At 42.7% G+C, this 13,366-nt stretch overlaps 1 protein-coding gene across 2 annotated transcripts in view; it reads right to left on the minus strand.

Annotated features, from left to right (window-relative positions):
• The window catches only part of LOC138741361 (syndecan-3-like), a 235,729-nt gene that overhangs the window by 58,577 nt on the left and 163,786 nt on the right, over positions 1-13,366 (minus strand). The window lies entirely within an intron of this gene.

A 13,366-nucleotide genomic window follows, 5' to 3' on the forward strand; every position in this document is an offset into this window, starting at 1 on the left:
CAGGAAAAATCATTCCTTCATCAACAATCAACAATCCTGTGATCTCAAAGATCTCCAGCTGGCAGTCTTTAAAAACATTTGGTGCATACATATGAAACCAGGCGGTACACTCTGCATCCATCGATATCCATACCGTTTCACTTTCCCTTCCTTGCCTGACCTTCTGCATTGCTAACCACAATCCTTCATGGATATCGATGAGTGGGAAATTCTGCATGACGTATTCAGCCCTGGAAGTTTTATTTTTACTTTCCGTAAGTTAACAACCAAAATTTTTATCACCAAAAAGTGTCCACTCTTGCCCAGTAGGCCTGATGTTGTTTATTTGTAGTTGTTTGTGTTTGCCTGGAAATAGTTACTATAACGATACATGACCTTACATGGTCAAGGGTCGTTTGTGCCGCAACATGTTTCAGATTTATGACTGTTCGATGGCCTGTGTATGAGTCTCAGTCACATATGGTACCAATCACATGGGATCTGGACAATACGGAGTAAACACATCGTGTCATGTCTTCAGGATGTGAGGAATCACGGTCTATTCTTTACCCAGCAGCCCTCAAATGCTTTGGGTCAATGGTTCCCGGCCTTTTAGAATGAAAGCCCTACTTGTTCACCCTGGGTGAATGAGGCATCTCACCAGAGACAACCAATGGCATCACTGCCTGCTCCTTTTAAGGGACTGAGGCCATTCTGGGAACTCCTGCCAGGGCTGTGTATGTTTTCATATATTTTTACCATTTTTTGCTAACTCTCTAACTAATTTATCACAATATTCTTAAGCTCCGTGACTCTTCAGTGCTCCGCTGAAATCTGCCGAAGGTGGATGGCAACCCTCAGGTGAGGAACCACTACCCCAGGTAAATTACCGCTCCCGATGATTCTTCCACAGCCTCTTTGATGCCTCGAGGAAGGTGGTGACTATTGGAAGTCTGTTACTTAAGCCTTGTGGACATCAGCTTTGTTTGACCCAAGGGCCATGTTCCATGAAAATTTATTTAAAATGTGACCCTAATTCTACTGGGGCTCATGAACCACATTTGCAACGAGAGTCAGGACCACCCTGATATTGTTGTTAAAAACCTGATAACTCTATCTCACGAAGCAAGTTGCATTTCAGGGCGAGCTGAGCACTCAAGACAATTCCCAGGGCTGGTCACTCAAATTAGCAATTCCTGCGTACACTTCAAAAGTAGGGGCTGCCCCTAATTTCTACTCTCCAAGACACCACCGACAGAGCAGGAAAAGAAATAAATTCAAACCTGTCTAATCAAAGCATTCAATCAGCCTGGGCTTCCTGGAAACAATAAATACAGGAGGCAAGAAAGAAAGGCAGATGTGTACAAAACTGGACTAATTTACAACAAAGACTTTTAATAAACTGGAACTTTCATGGGGCTTTTACCCAATAACAGTTAAAAGGGCTGAACAGGAAACAGAACCTTTGAGGTCACAGCAGTCACTGTCTCCTGCTATTTTCTGAGCCAGTTTTGTGAGTGAACTAACCTAAGTATTAGGACTAGTTAATACATGTGTGTTGAAGCTTCAAATGGGTACACTGCAGCAGCGAACTAGACAGGAAACAAGGTCAATTATTTGATGAGATGCAGACACTGATTGTCGAAGAGGGGAACCAAGGGAGCAACATAATCCAGGACTCGTCAAAGGAGTTTGGTGACTTAATGAATCATTTCATTTGAAATTTACAAAACCTTTTTCAGAAAGGAACACATGAAATAAAAGCAAATAAGCAAAGGAGACGAGCTGATGGTCACATTACACAGCACAGATGGTCGCATTATGTTGTTATCTTTTTTAATTCATTCTTGAATGATGCCAGCATTTACAACTCCTCTCTTATTAGTCCTTGCAGAGTTGGTGACGAGCTACTCTATGAGACCACTATCCAGGGTCGGCGTCAGAGCAAGTCTAATGGGGGGCATTAGGGTCCCCGCGGGGGGCACAAACTGCCATTCGAAAGCTCTCGCAACGGAGGGGGAGGGCATGCTTATATTGCATGGTGACGTTAGTGCTGTGGGTGGGAGGCACAATAACTGGGGGAAGCCATGCCCGCAAGTGCCCTCCCCCCCCCCCACTTGGTGCCGGCCCTGCCACCATATCCTTAGTGACGTTGATCTGGCATTGCTATGGGGTTGGGTATTCCAGCACAGACTTATCATGAACCTGAGTCACAACATTTGTGGCTATGTGACCGCAGCATTGTGCATTACAGGTGCAACATTGTGATAAATTGCAGATCCATAAATACAATGTGTAAAAATATATAATTTGTGCAAATGAAAGAGAAAAAAAGTGAGGTAATGTCTATAGTTCATTGTCTGGTAGCGGGGAAGATGCAACCTTCCTGATGGTAGCTGTGAGAAGAGGGCATGGCCTGGGTGGTGAGGGTCCTTGATGATAGAGGCTGCTTTCTTGAGACACCACCTCTTTAAGATGTCTTTACTAGAGTGAAGACTGATGCCCATGATGGCGCTGGCCGAGTTCACCACCCTCGGCAGCCGTTTCATGTGCATTGGCACTTCCATACCTGACAATGATGCCACCAGTCAGAATGCTGTCCATGATGCACCTGTAGAAATTTGAAAGAATCTTTGGTGATCTCCTCCTGAAATATAACCCACTGGTGTGTCTTCTTCATGATTGCATTGACGTGATAGCTTCAGGATAGATCTTCAGAGATGTTGAAAACCAGGAATTTGAAGTTCTTTACCCTCTCCACTGCTGACCCTCAATGAGGTCTGGTTTGTGTTCTCCTGGTTTCCCCTTCCTGAAGTCCATAATCAATCCCATAGTTTTACTAATATTGAGTGCAATATTACTGTGACATCACTCAACTAGCTGATCTATCTCACTCCTGTACGCTTCCTCATTGCCATCTATGAATCTACTAACAACCATGGTGTCACTGGCAAATTTGCAGATGGAAATTGAATTGTGCCAGCCTACACAGTCACAGGTGTAGAGCGAATATAGCAGTGGGCTAAGCACACATCGTTGAGGTGTGCCTGTGTCGATTGTCAGTGAGGAGATGTTGTTACCGAACCACACTGAGCAACACTGAAGTAACAAGTCAGGGTGATGTACTTAATACAGAAGGTTCTGGAGAAACTCAGCAGCTCCATCCTTTTGTGTATTAACCACAATCACAGCACCTGCAGACACAGGATGATGTATAATGGGGAGGGAACACTGCCTCTTTATCCAAGTCATTCACTTCCACAGAAAGAAGGTAAAACATTGCTGAGTTAAGGCAGGAAACCAAGACTTTTAAAATAAACTTCCATGGTCAATTGTTCTCACTTTGAAATTGGATTCTACTCTCACCAGAAGCTTGAAATTTGGTCAACAATATGCATTCCAAAATATTCAATTAATAATCATTTAGTTGGAAAATATAAATATTCTTGTATTCAGTTATATATTTACTGGTTCAATATATAAACCAAAGGAACCGTGGGGATGATTCCTAGGCATCATGAATGAACAACAGGAAGAATAATGAACTCTTGTTTTCAAAATTATTTCTTTTAAATCGGCTGGCACAATTTGTACAGGTTTCAGATATGGTTTTGCCAATGGCACTGATAAATTAATGCATTGGCACACACAGGTTGAGTGGAGAATCAAATGTGTTTAAACTGACAGTCGGCTTTCAAGCATGCCCAGCTACTCCTTGCCACATCCTCATCAGAACCTCCCTGCAAATTCCAAAGTGACGCAACAGAAGAGATCAGATTCACACCTTTCATTAGATAAGTAAAGAAAAACTGCACATAGTCTTTCAGGCGCAGTTTTGCTAATGTTCACGAAATTGGTTCCACCTTCTTTGGCTAATGTACCATCTTAATTTTTCATTGCTTTTAGCCGGGTGAATCATGGCTTCAACTTGCACTGTGAAATAGTAGTTTCCCAAAAAGCTTCCCTGAAGATTTATCAGGCAAAATCTTTGATGGGTCTCAGTTTGCAAAGGGAAAGATAAATCAGCACCAGTTCAGAAAATAATGAAAGACTTTTTACTAAATAGATCAATAGTGTTTCCCCAGATGGTTCAGTCAATAAAAACACTGTCTGGTGTTTCAAAGAGCAAACGGCTGGAGGAACTCAGAGGGTCCGAGGGGGGAAAGGAACCATCAATATTTCAGGTCAAGATCCTTCATCAGAATCATCTCCTTCACTCCTTTCCCAATGATGCTGCTTCACCCATCGAGTTTTGTTTTCTTGCTCCTGATACCAGCATCTGTGGTCTCTCATGTCTTTGGATTAGTGAAATTAGTGTTATATAGAATGAGGATAATTCTCTTTCTCTAAAAGAAGATTTCATGCGAGTGATATTTAGGTTATTTGCATTGTGTTGAATGGTTTATTAACTACAAGACAGTCAGTGAAATTCGTAACAGTAAAAAAAGTTGATGATATTATGTGATGGTATTTCAATGCAATTGTCTTCCTTTAATTAGTAAATAATTTCATTTTATATTTTTAAAGCCCACGAGCCCATGCTGTCCAAACACACCCATGTGACCAATCTACCTACTAACCCTGTTCATCTTTGGGATGTGGGAGGGAACCAGAGCACCCAGAGGAAACCCACACGGTCACGAGGAGAATGAACAAACTTCTTACTGAGGGCACCTCATTTGAACCCAGGTCGCTGGCGCTGTAAAAACACAGTGGTAACCACAAAACTAACTGTAATATTGGCTGCCAGACAGATTTGGATGCCTTTATTATGTTCATCAACAAGTAATCAAATGCACGTTGGCTTTCAGTGTAAGGAGGGGGGGGGGGGTCGGAGGATAATTACTAGGGCTTTGATAAAGCCACACTTGATGCATTGTGTACAGTTTTACTGGACACAGTTTACCCTCTGTTGTGAACTCTCACTGACACAAAATCTCACCCTGGCCCCTGTGGCCTACTGAACTGAGTCTTCAGCATGAACTCTCACCCTGGCCCCGGTGGCCTACAGGGCTGAGCCTCCGATGCAAATTCTCACCCTGGTCCCAGCAGCTTACAAGACCAAACCTCCATATGCGAACTCTCGCCCTGGCCCCAGCGATCCACAGGAAATCTCAAGCTCTATGGTTTTACCTTCCTTCTCTTACTGTAAAGCAATGCAACCTGGGCACAAGTGTCAAACACAGCCTGGTGCATTATGCTTTGAGTCAGAACATTGCAGATTCTATTCAACTCCAGGGCTTGAGCAAAAAAATCCGGATGACACTTCAGCCCTGTACTGAAGACTTGGTCCCTTGTGAGAGCCTTGCTGTTCTGTTAATGTGAAGCATTGTGCTGGAAATAAATGCAGGTGCTATCCCTGGTGTCTTGACCAAACCGCTAAGTGGATTAACTGGTTAGACTCATGTGGCTGTGGTGTTGCTGGCAAATGAATTGGCAACTGGGTTTCTAATGTTAAATCGCTGACGACATCATTAGGCTTAAGTGTAGCTCTGGATGTGCGGAAACTGCAAAAGAGTTTATTAAGAAGTCTTTTATCTTTATTAAAGCTCCCAGTGAAAAGAGATTAACCCAGAGCAAAAGGCAAACTGCTGGAGGAACTCAGAGCTTGAAGACCTTGCATCAGTTCTCCGCATTCCCTCAGACAGATGATTTCAATGAAACGTGTACAATTCTCGAGGGGCTATCAGGGTAAGTGCTGAGAAGCCTTTTATCATTCTGCAGGGTCCACTACTCAGGCTGAGGGGATGGCCAATGAGGACTCTGATGAGTAGAAATTAAATCAAAAAGTATCTCTGTCCCACGAGGCTGTAGATAGCTGGTTTATGAATAAAGAGATCAAAATCAATTATGGACTCGGATGAAAAGGGAACAAAGTAAAGTGAAGTGCAAATAAAAATGCAGTTCTCATCTTGAAGGTCGACTGCATTCAGTGCTCACGATGTGACCTCCTCTACACCGGTGAAACCAAGACAAGTTCAGGTGACCAGAATACAAGATAATCCATGAACTGGTTCCAACCCAGTGCTCCTCCCACACCCCTCCATTTCTTCTTTTCTTCACCCTTTCCATCCTCTGCCCCCCAGTTCTGTTCCATGGACCCACCAGCCCTTCCCAACCTATCAATTACAAGCCTCTGTTCCACCGCAACTGGCGAGCTTCCACCTTCCGACTCAGAACCAATGCAGGGTCTTGACCTGAAATCCCGCAGATGCTACTTGACCTATTGGGCACTCCAAGTGTTCTGTTTCTTGTTGAAAGTCTAGATTGTAGGCTCCATGGGCTGTTTGAAGCATTCCTGCTTCCATTTATTTTGGTCTTTCAGCCATTTAAAAAATCGCCTGCTTACATTGCTTGACCTATTTACTATTTTCCAGGTCATCTTTGAGAGTAAATATTTACCAAATGTCCATACATGTATTAAGAATGTAAATGCACACATATATAATGGAAAGGAGTAGGGGAAAGAACTACATCTATATACCTGTCCAGAAATTACATTACTTTTAACCAACACTGAAACTATTTTAGGAGTGAAACATGAATGTCTGCAAACACTGTGATTGGAGTAAAAACTTAACGCTGGGGAATCTGAGCAAGTCAAACACTGTACTTTATATACCAAAGATAAAGATACATAACCAATGTTTTGGGCTGGAGCCCTTCATCAATGTATGAGCAAAATTTAGGCAGTCAACTGAATACAAGGGGGGGGGGGGGGTGGTGGAGGGGGAGGTGGGCCACTAGGAACATGGGATGGAGCACAGTCCCACACACAGGAGGAAGTAGGTGGATAAGGGAGGGAGGGCCCAACAGTAAACAAGGGGATGGAGGATGGCTCTGTGAATGGAGAGGAAAGGGGCTGGAGAGCTGCAGGAAAGAAGACAGAGGGATAGGGAAAAGAAGGAAAATGGAGAGTGGTCTAGCAGAAACCGGTGAAGTTGATGTTAATGTCATCCAGTTAGAGAGTCCCCAGACAGAAAATTGGGTGTTGCTCCTCCAATTTATGGGTGGTCTTGGTTTGACAGTATGTGAGGCCATGGCAGACCTTTTTACCCATTTTATTGTGATACAGTCAAGCTTTGTAGAAATAACCCTTCGCCCATCTGAACCATATGGAAAATCAAACATCATCTAGACTCATCCACCAACCCCTCTCACCCCATTCTTGCACTAAGGACAATTCACAGCAGCTACTTACTAACCACATTTTAACTTATCCTTTGAAGAAGGGCTCATGCCCAAAATGTTGGCTAAATATCTTAACTTCCTATTGACGCTACGAGACCTGCTGAGCTCTTCCAGCATTTCTGTGTTTTTATTACGAACCACAACATTTTTGTCATGGAGGAGACACCAGAACAGCCAGAAAAAAGCCATCTGACCTCAGGAAGAATGCACAAACTGCACTGGAGGTTAGGATTGAACCCAGGCCGCTGAGGCTGCAGTTTGAACCACTGCAGAACTACATAGTGGCCAGTTTACTCTGGTCGCTTTGGTGGGGAATTTGCTCCATGGTTCATGCAAGCCCACAGCATCGTCAGGCTCGGGATGTTTAATTGTTCCCAGCCAGGTCAGGTATTTGAGGAGTCACATCTTTCCTTAAAACATGAGATCCAAATAAGAAGGGAGAAAAACATGTGCCATGGTACCTTTGAGCCTACTCCGCCTTTCAATAAGGTCATAGATGCCTAACTGTCCAATCCCAGAACCCTGATCCCATCGGTCAACCTCAGCCTTGAATATACTTAACTGGGGTATTCACAATTGTCAGAGGTATGAAATTCCAAAGGGTTTTAATTCTCACAATGATGAAATTTCTTTTCCTTGAGGTTTTACGCAGACTTTCCCTCATCCTAAATGCCAACCAGAAGGAATAAAAGCCTTTCAACATCTATTCTGTCAAATCCACCAGAGCACTTGGACAATCCTTGGATTGGACATTCAGTAGAATGTCCTCTACCAACAAAACCAATATGGGAAAGCACTGAGGAATGATTGGTCCCCTGCAGCACTGAAGGGGAGTGGTGGGAAACAGCAACAACCAGAGAATGATAAACAAGACCTTTTGGCCCTGACCTCCTGAGCAGGGAGAGATCTATTTTTACCCATTTCTAACCATGCAGACATCAAGATAATTACTCATTCTCACAGCAGATAGTGCAAGTAGAACAAGCAGCCTAGCCAAGTGTCTGCTTAAAATTAGCAGTTCAACTGTTATTAGGCTACATTAGATTAATAGCTTGCCTGGGGCTACCATGACATTACACCAACTGTGTGGGACACAGTTCTGTATTAATTGTGCATTTAAAACATTGTTCAATTCTTTAATGCAGCATTACATATTTCAGTGATTTTGCTCCTGGCATTGTGTGAAAGAGTGACTGTGGGTAAATGTTCAGTTTGCATAGCGGCATTTATTATCGTTGCCACCCTTGTGCTCTACAGATGTTCAGAAATTGACCAACAGTATTTGACTGATTAAACCTGCAACAAGAGGGGGATAAAATTCAGCTGGAATGGTCTTTTCACTCATCAGTGCTATAGACACAAGGTTGTGGGCAAACAAATGGCATTTACATACCACTTTTTCCATTCTCCCTACGAGCTACAGAAGTGCATTTGAGCGTTCATTGTTGTAATGCAGGAAATGCAGCAGAGCATTGGTGCAGTGCAAGCTCCCACAATAATCACATTGTTTATGCGATGCTGAATGAGGGGAAATACCTACCTGAAGACTGGTGTTCACGTCCACATTCACCATGGAGTATTTATTTCCTCTGGGGAAGCCAGAGAAGGCTTCAGATTTACATGGCTGGCTAGCAAATGGGGCAGTTTAAATGGCTAACTTGTTCAGCATTGATGAGTTGAGCTGAAGGTCCTGTGTCCATGTGACTCTATGACTCAAAGCCTGTGATAACATTGTCTGACCCCAGTACTGCTTCAGTGCTAGATGCAGCTTTCAGTTTAAGTCTCAGCATTGTAGGTTGAACTCACAGAGACAAAAGCAAATCCTACACCTGATCCACTGCTATAGTTAGAAGCCTGCATTCTGAACGTCTGTTGGTGCAAGAGACCTGAGGGAGAGCTAGCATCCACGGGAACAATATCACAAGATCACAAGATATCGGAGCAGAAGTAGGCCAATCTGCTCATCGAGTCTGTTCCTCCATTCTATCATGAGCTGATCCATCCTTCTATTCATCCCAGCAAGTGGATTGTCAAGTGTAAAATAATCCCATGGCAACATCAGAAAAGGAACCCAGGGAACTCCACTCAGTGTTCCGCCTTTTCTTCAGCCACGATTTAAGAGAAGAATACGGCCCATTTGCGTGTCGGAAGAATTCATCCGCAGGGAATCCACAGATAACTGCTAAAAAATCTGATGTACAGAATAAAAATTCAATCCCATGCAATTTATGTGAAAGAGAACAAATAAAATAATGCAATTTCTTTTTCTTGATGCACGTGCTGATGAAGTGGCTTCATGTTTACCGAAATTCCCGAAAAGATGATTTTTCTCAGAGTGCAGCGCCTGTAATGCAGGAATGAAGTTTGCGGTGAAATTTGTGGTGATGCAGAAATTTGTTGGCACTTTCCTGTGTTACATAAGTGACTGTTCTTTAAAAAAAGACTTGCACGGGCAAAGGTTGTGGTGTAAATGCAAGACATTTTTAAAAGGGGTATAAACAACTTAAAAGAATTGGAGAGTTATACCGCATGGAAACAAGTCCTTTGGCCCAACTCCAAATTGCCTACCTGGGCTAGCCCCAATTCCCTGTATTTAGCAGGTATGCCACTAAACCTTTCCTATCCATGTACCTGTCTGAATGCCTTTTGAAGGTTGTGATTGTACTTGCCTCTACCACTTATTATAGTATTTTATTCCACATCCAGTAAAACCCCTGCTAGCTGGAATTCAAGCAACCAGCAGCCTTAAACAACTGGCAAAAAAAATCACAGAAGTTAAATAGATAAAAAATATGGGTTTAAAATTAGTATGCCTCTCTGTTAGTATGGCAATCCAAGCAACTGGAAAATTCACTTATCCAGCATCTACCAATCCCCATATTCCAGATACCAGGGTTTTTAATCTACCTACTAGCCTTTCTGTGAAAAAATTGCCCCTCTCACCTTAGACCTTTGCTCTTAGCATTGGACTTCTCTATCCTGGGAAAAAGACTGCAGTAATTTACTTTATCAATATTCTTCACCCTTACACTCCTCAGAAAAGGTCCCAATCTATCCAGTCTCTCCTTATAACTCAAGCCCTTCAGTCTTGATAACACCCTTATCAATCTTTTCTGCATCCTCTCCTGCTTCATGACATCCTTCCTAGAGCTGGGCGACCAGAACTGCACACATTTCTCCTTTGTTTTGTCCATTTGTAACATGATGTCCCAAGTCTTGTACTAGTGCCCTGACCAAAGCAAGCCAAAACCCTTAATCTCCTAATTGAGTAAAAACCCCGGCATCGAGCACCTCTGGGGATTACTAGATGCTGGATGTGAAGTCTCCGATTGCTTGAGATTGCATATTGAGTGAATTGGCTAACTGACCGCTTGGGGGTGCCTATTTTAAATGTTCATATTTTTTACCTATTTAATTTCCACAATTTTTTTGCCAGTTGCTTGAGGCTGCTGGTTGCTTGAATTTCAGATAATGGAGATTTTACTCTATTAGTAAATATTACCAAATAAGACAGTAAACTGGAAGGCCAGGGTCAGAGGGAAGAGCACTTCTTCTTAATCATTGATAACCTTTACAAAGAATGCCCTCTGAAGCACCTAGTCTCATTTAATGTGAAGATAATGCATTGGTGAGGCCAGGTTGCGAGTACTGTGCTCAGTTCTGGTCTCCAAATTATAGAAAGGATACAGATAAGGTGGAGAGGGTGCAGAGAAGGTTTACAAGGATGTTGCCTGGCTTACAGCATCTGGATTACAGGGAGAGATTAAGGAGACTGGGACTTTATTCATTGGAACATAGACAATTGAGAGGAGACTTGATAGAGGTATTTAAAATTATGAAAGGAATATATAGACTAGACATAAACAGTCTCTTTCCCCTGAGGGCAGGGGAGGTTGGAATAAGAGGCCATGAGTTAAGGGTAAGGGGGAACAACTTTAGGAGAAATATTAGAGGTGGCTTTTTCACTCAGCGAGTGGTGGCAGAATGGAATGAGCTTCCGAATGAGATAGTTGCGGCAGGGTCCCTTCTGTCATTTAAGAAAAGGTTGGATGTGTACATGGAGGTGAGGGGGTTGGAGGGTTATTGGCAGAAAGCGGGAGGTTTGAGCTAGTGGAGCTGTTCTAGTGAACTGGTGCGGACTCGAAAGGCCAACATGGCCTGTTTCCGCTCCGTAAATGGTTATATGGTTATAAAGTGTTGGGGTTTCCACTGGTGGGTCACCTGGGTTGTCAATCTAATGCCAAGATGTCAAATCCTTCACTGCTATTGCATTGCTGGACTGATTGTTTCAAGAGTCCTTGAGACATCAAGTCTCTATCAGCATTAGAGAAGCAAAAGAGAGACCCTTTAGAGTCACTGAGTGTTCGTGGATTCACCCTCAGCCTCTGCAGCTGCACATCCTCCTATTCAAGCCATCGGCAACCTGAGCTCCAGATCCAACACAGTCAGAAAGCCTTCAGCATCCGAGGCCCTTTGGGAGCCCTTCTTGGTCTCAGCACCCTCTGTGTTTGAGGGAATCTGCTGTCAGTGTGTGAAGCAAAAGCCTACTGTAGACTAGACAAACACTGCCCTGATGGTCATTTTGAGAACATACCTGTGCTCTATTTGACAAATACCCTCCAACCCTAACACTGCCTCCTCTCCTACTCCTTTGCCAATCCTCCCATAGCTCTTGATGAAACAGAAGAGATTTGTCACCAGTGCATCCACCCGACATTAAATTAATTGATTTTTTTTAAACATTTGACATTAAATGAGATAACTCATTATTCAGCAGATGCTCACATCAAGATGTGGAGCATAAGGAATGTTGGTGGGGGACATGAAGGAAGGAAGAAGACTGAGGGAGGAAGTAGAAGAATCCAAGATTATTCTAGGACTACAAAGGACTGAATATTGTGTAAAATTGCCCTGCGATCGCTAAACATTCTTACCCTGATGCATTAATCCTTCTGAACACGGATTGTGGCATTTATCTTCAGTAACAATCCACATCTTTTCTGCCTTTCACTACGAAAAGTAAAGTACCTTCTCAGAAAGACAATCAAAGCTCTGATGTTCCTGCCTGGAGTAGGTTATTTTGGAGCATTTCCCCTCCTCTAATTGATTCTTTGGTCTTAACCATATCCTGTTTTATGAGGAGTTTGCGTGGGTTGGGTTACTAATCCGTTAATCCAGTCGGTGTCATGCTAGGACACGTTTTATTTTCCAGGAGGTCTTGATAAAGGATTGGGATCTCCATTTCATCTTACTGGCCCCAGGATCATTTTGTTTCCATCAAGCATATTAATACATTTCACATGACTTCATTAATTCTGAGTTCACTGTAAAATAAATTCAGCTCCTGCTGAACAGAGATTTAAAAAATGGCTAAACTACGGGACAGGACCTCACAGAAGCCAAACCTCCAGGCTATTTGTTCTAGGTGAAGAAGGGAATCTCTCTTCCTCTTGCTTGAATCCTTTTGGCCTGTCTGACTGTCATTGAAAAAGAGCTGAAATGCCATCATTAACTTATACTACTTTAGAGATCACTTCATTCTGTTGGGAATATAAATGCTGCTTCCATCAAAGTCAATAGCTCCTTGAATCCATATGCTTGAAACCAAAGGATCAGGCAGTGCATAAAGAGATGACTGAGAGATCCCATGAAAGGAAAAGTATCTTTGTTGGAAAGAGTGCTTGACAAACCCTGTAATTTGGTTACATATTACACTTGAACTTGCACTTGAATTGCATCAAGTCTGTCAAGGCAATAAAAATGACATGGTTCCTCAAGTTTACATCAAACTTAAATAAAAGTCCAACAAAAGACTTCAGAGTTCTCTTAAACTTGAACTTTCACTTTAATAGCATGGGTCATCGTCCTGCTTTTAATTGAAAGGACTCCCTTCCTCCCTGGCCCAGTGCTCCTTACGGTCAATTAAGCATCTCTCAGTCACACACACACACATGCATTGAAAAGCTTTTGGTCTTGTCATGCATGAATTTGTGCTAAAGCTTTTTTTTTGTTAATGCAAATAGTTAGTCATTTCATGGCTACTTTTGCTGATCTCTAACTTCTATTTCTTGATTTATCCTTTAAAATTAATTCCAATTCTTGAATTGCCCTGACAAGGTTTGAACCGAGTTCACAGCAATGTTGAATACAGGTCTTTGAAATAGCAGTAACTACTAGTCACACAACTGCTCTAACA

This window comes from Narcine bancroftii, chromosome 8 (genome assembly GCF_036971445.1).
Source record: "Narcine bancroftii isolate sNarBan1 chromosome 8, sNarBan1.hap1, whole genome shotgun sequence".
Classification (NCBI taxonomy): domain Eukaryota; kingdom Metazoa; phylum Chordata; class Chondrichthyes; order Torpediniformes; family Narcinidae; genus Narcine; species Narcine bancroftii.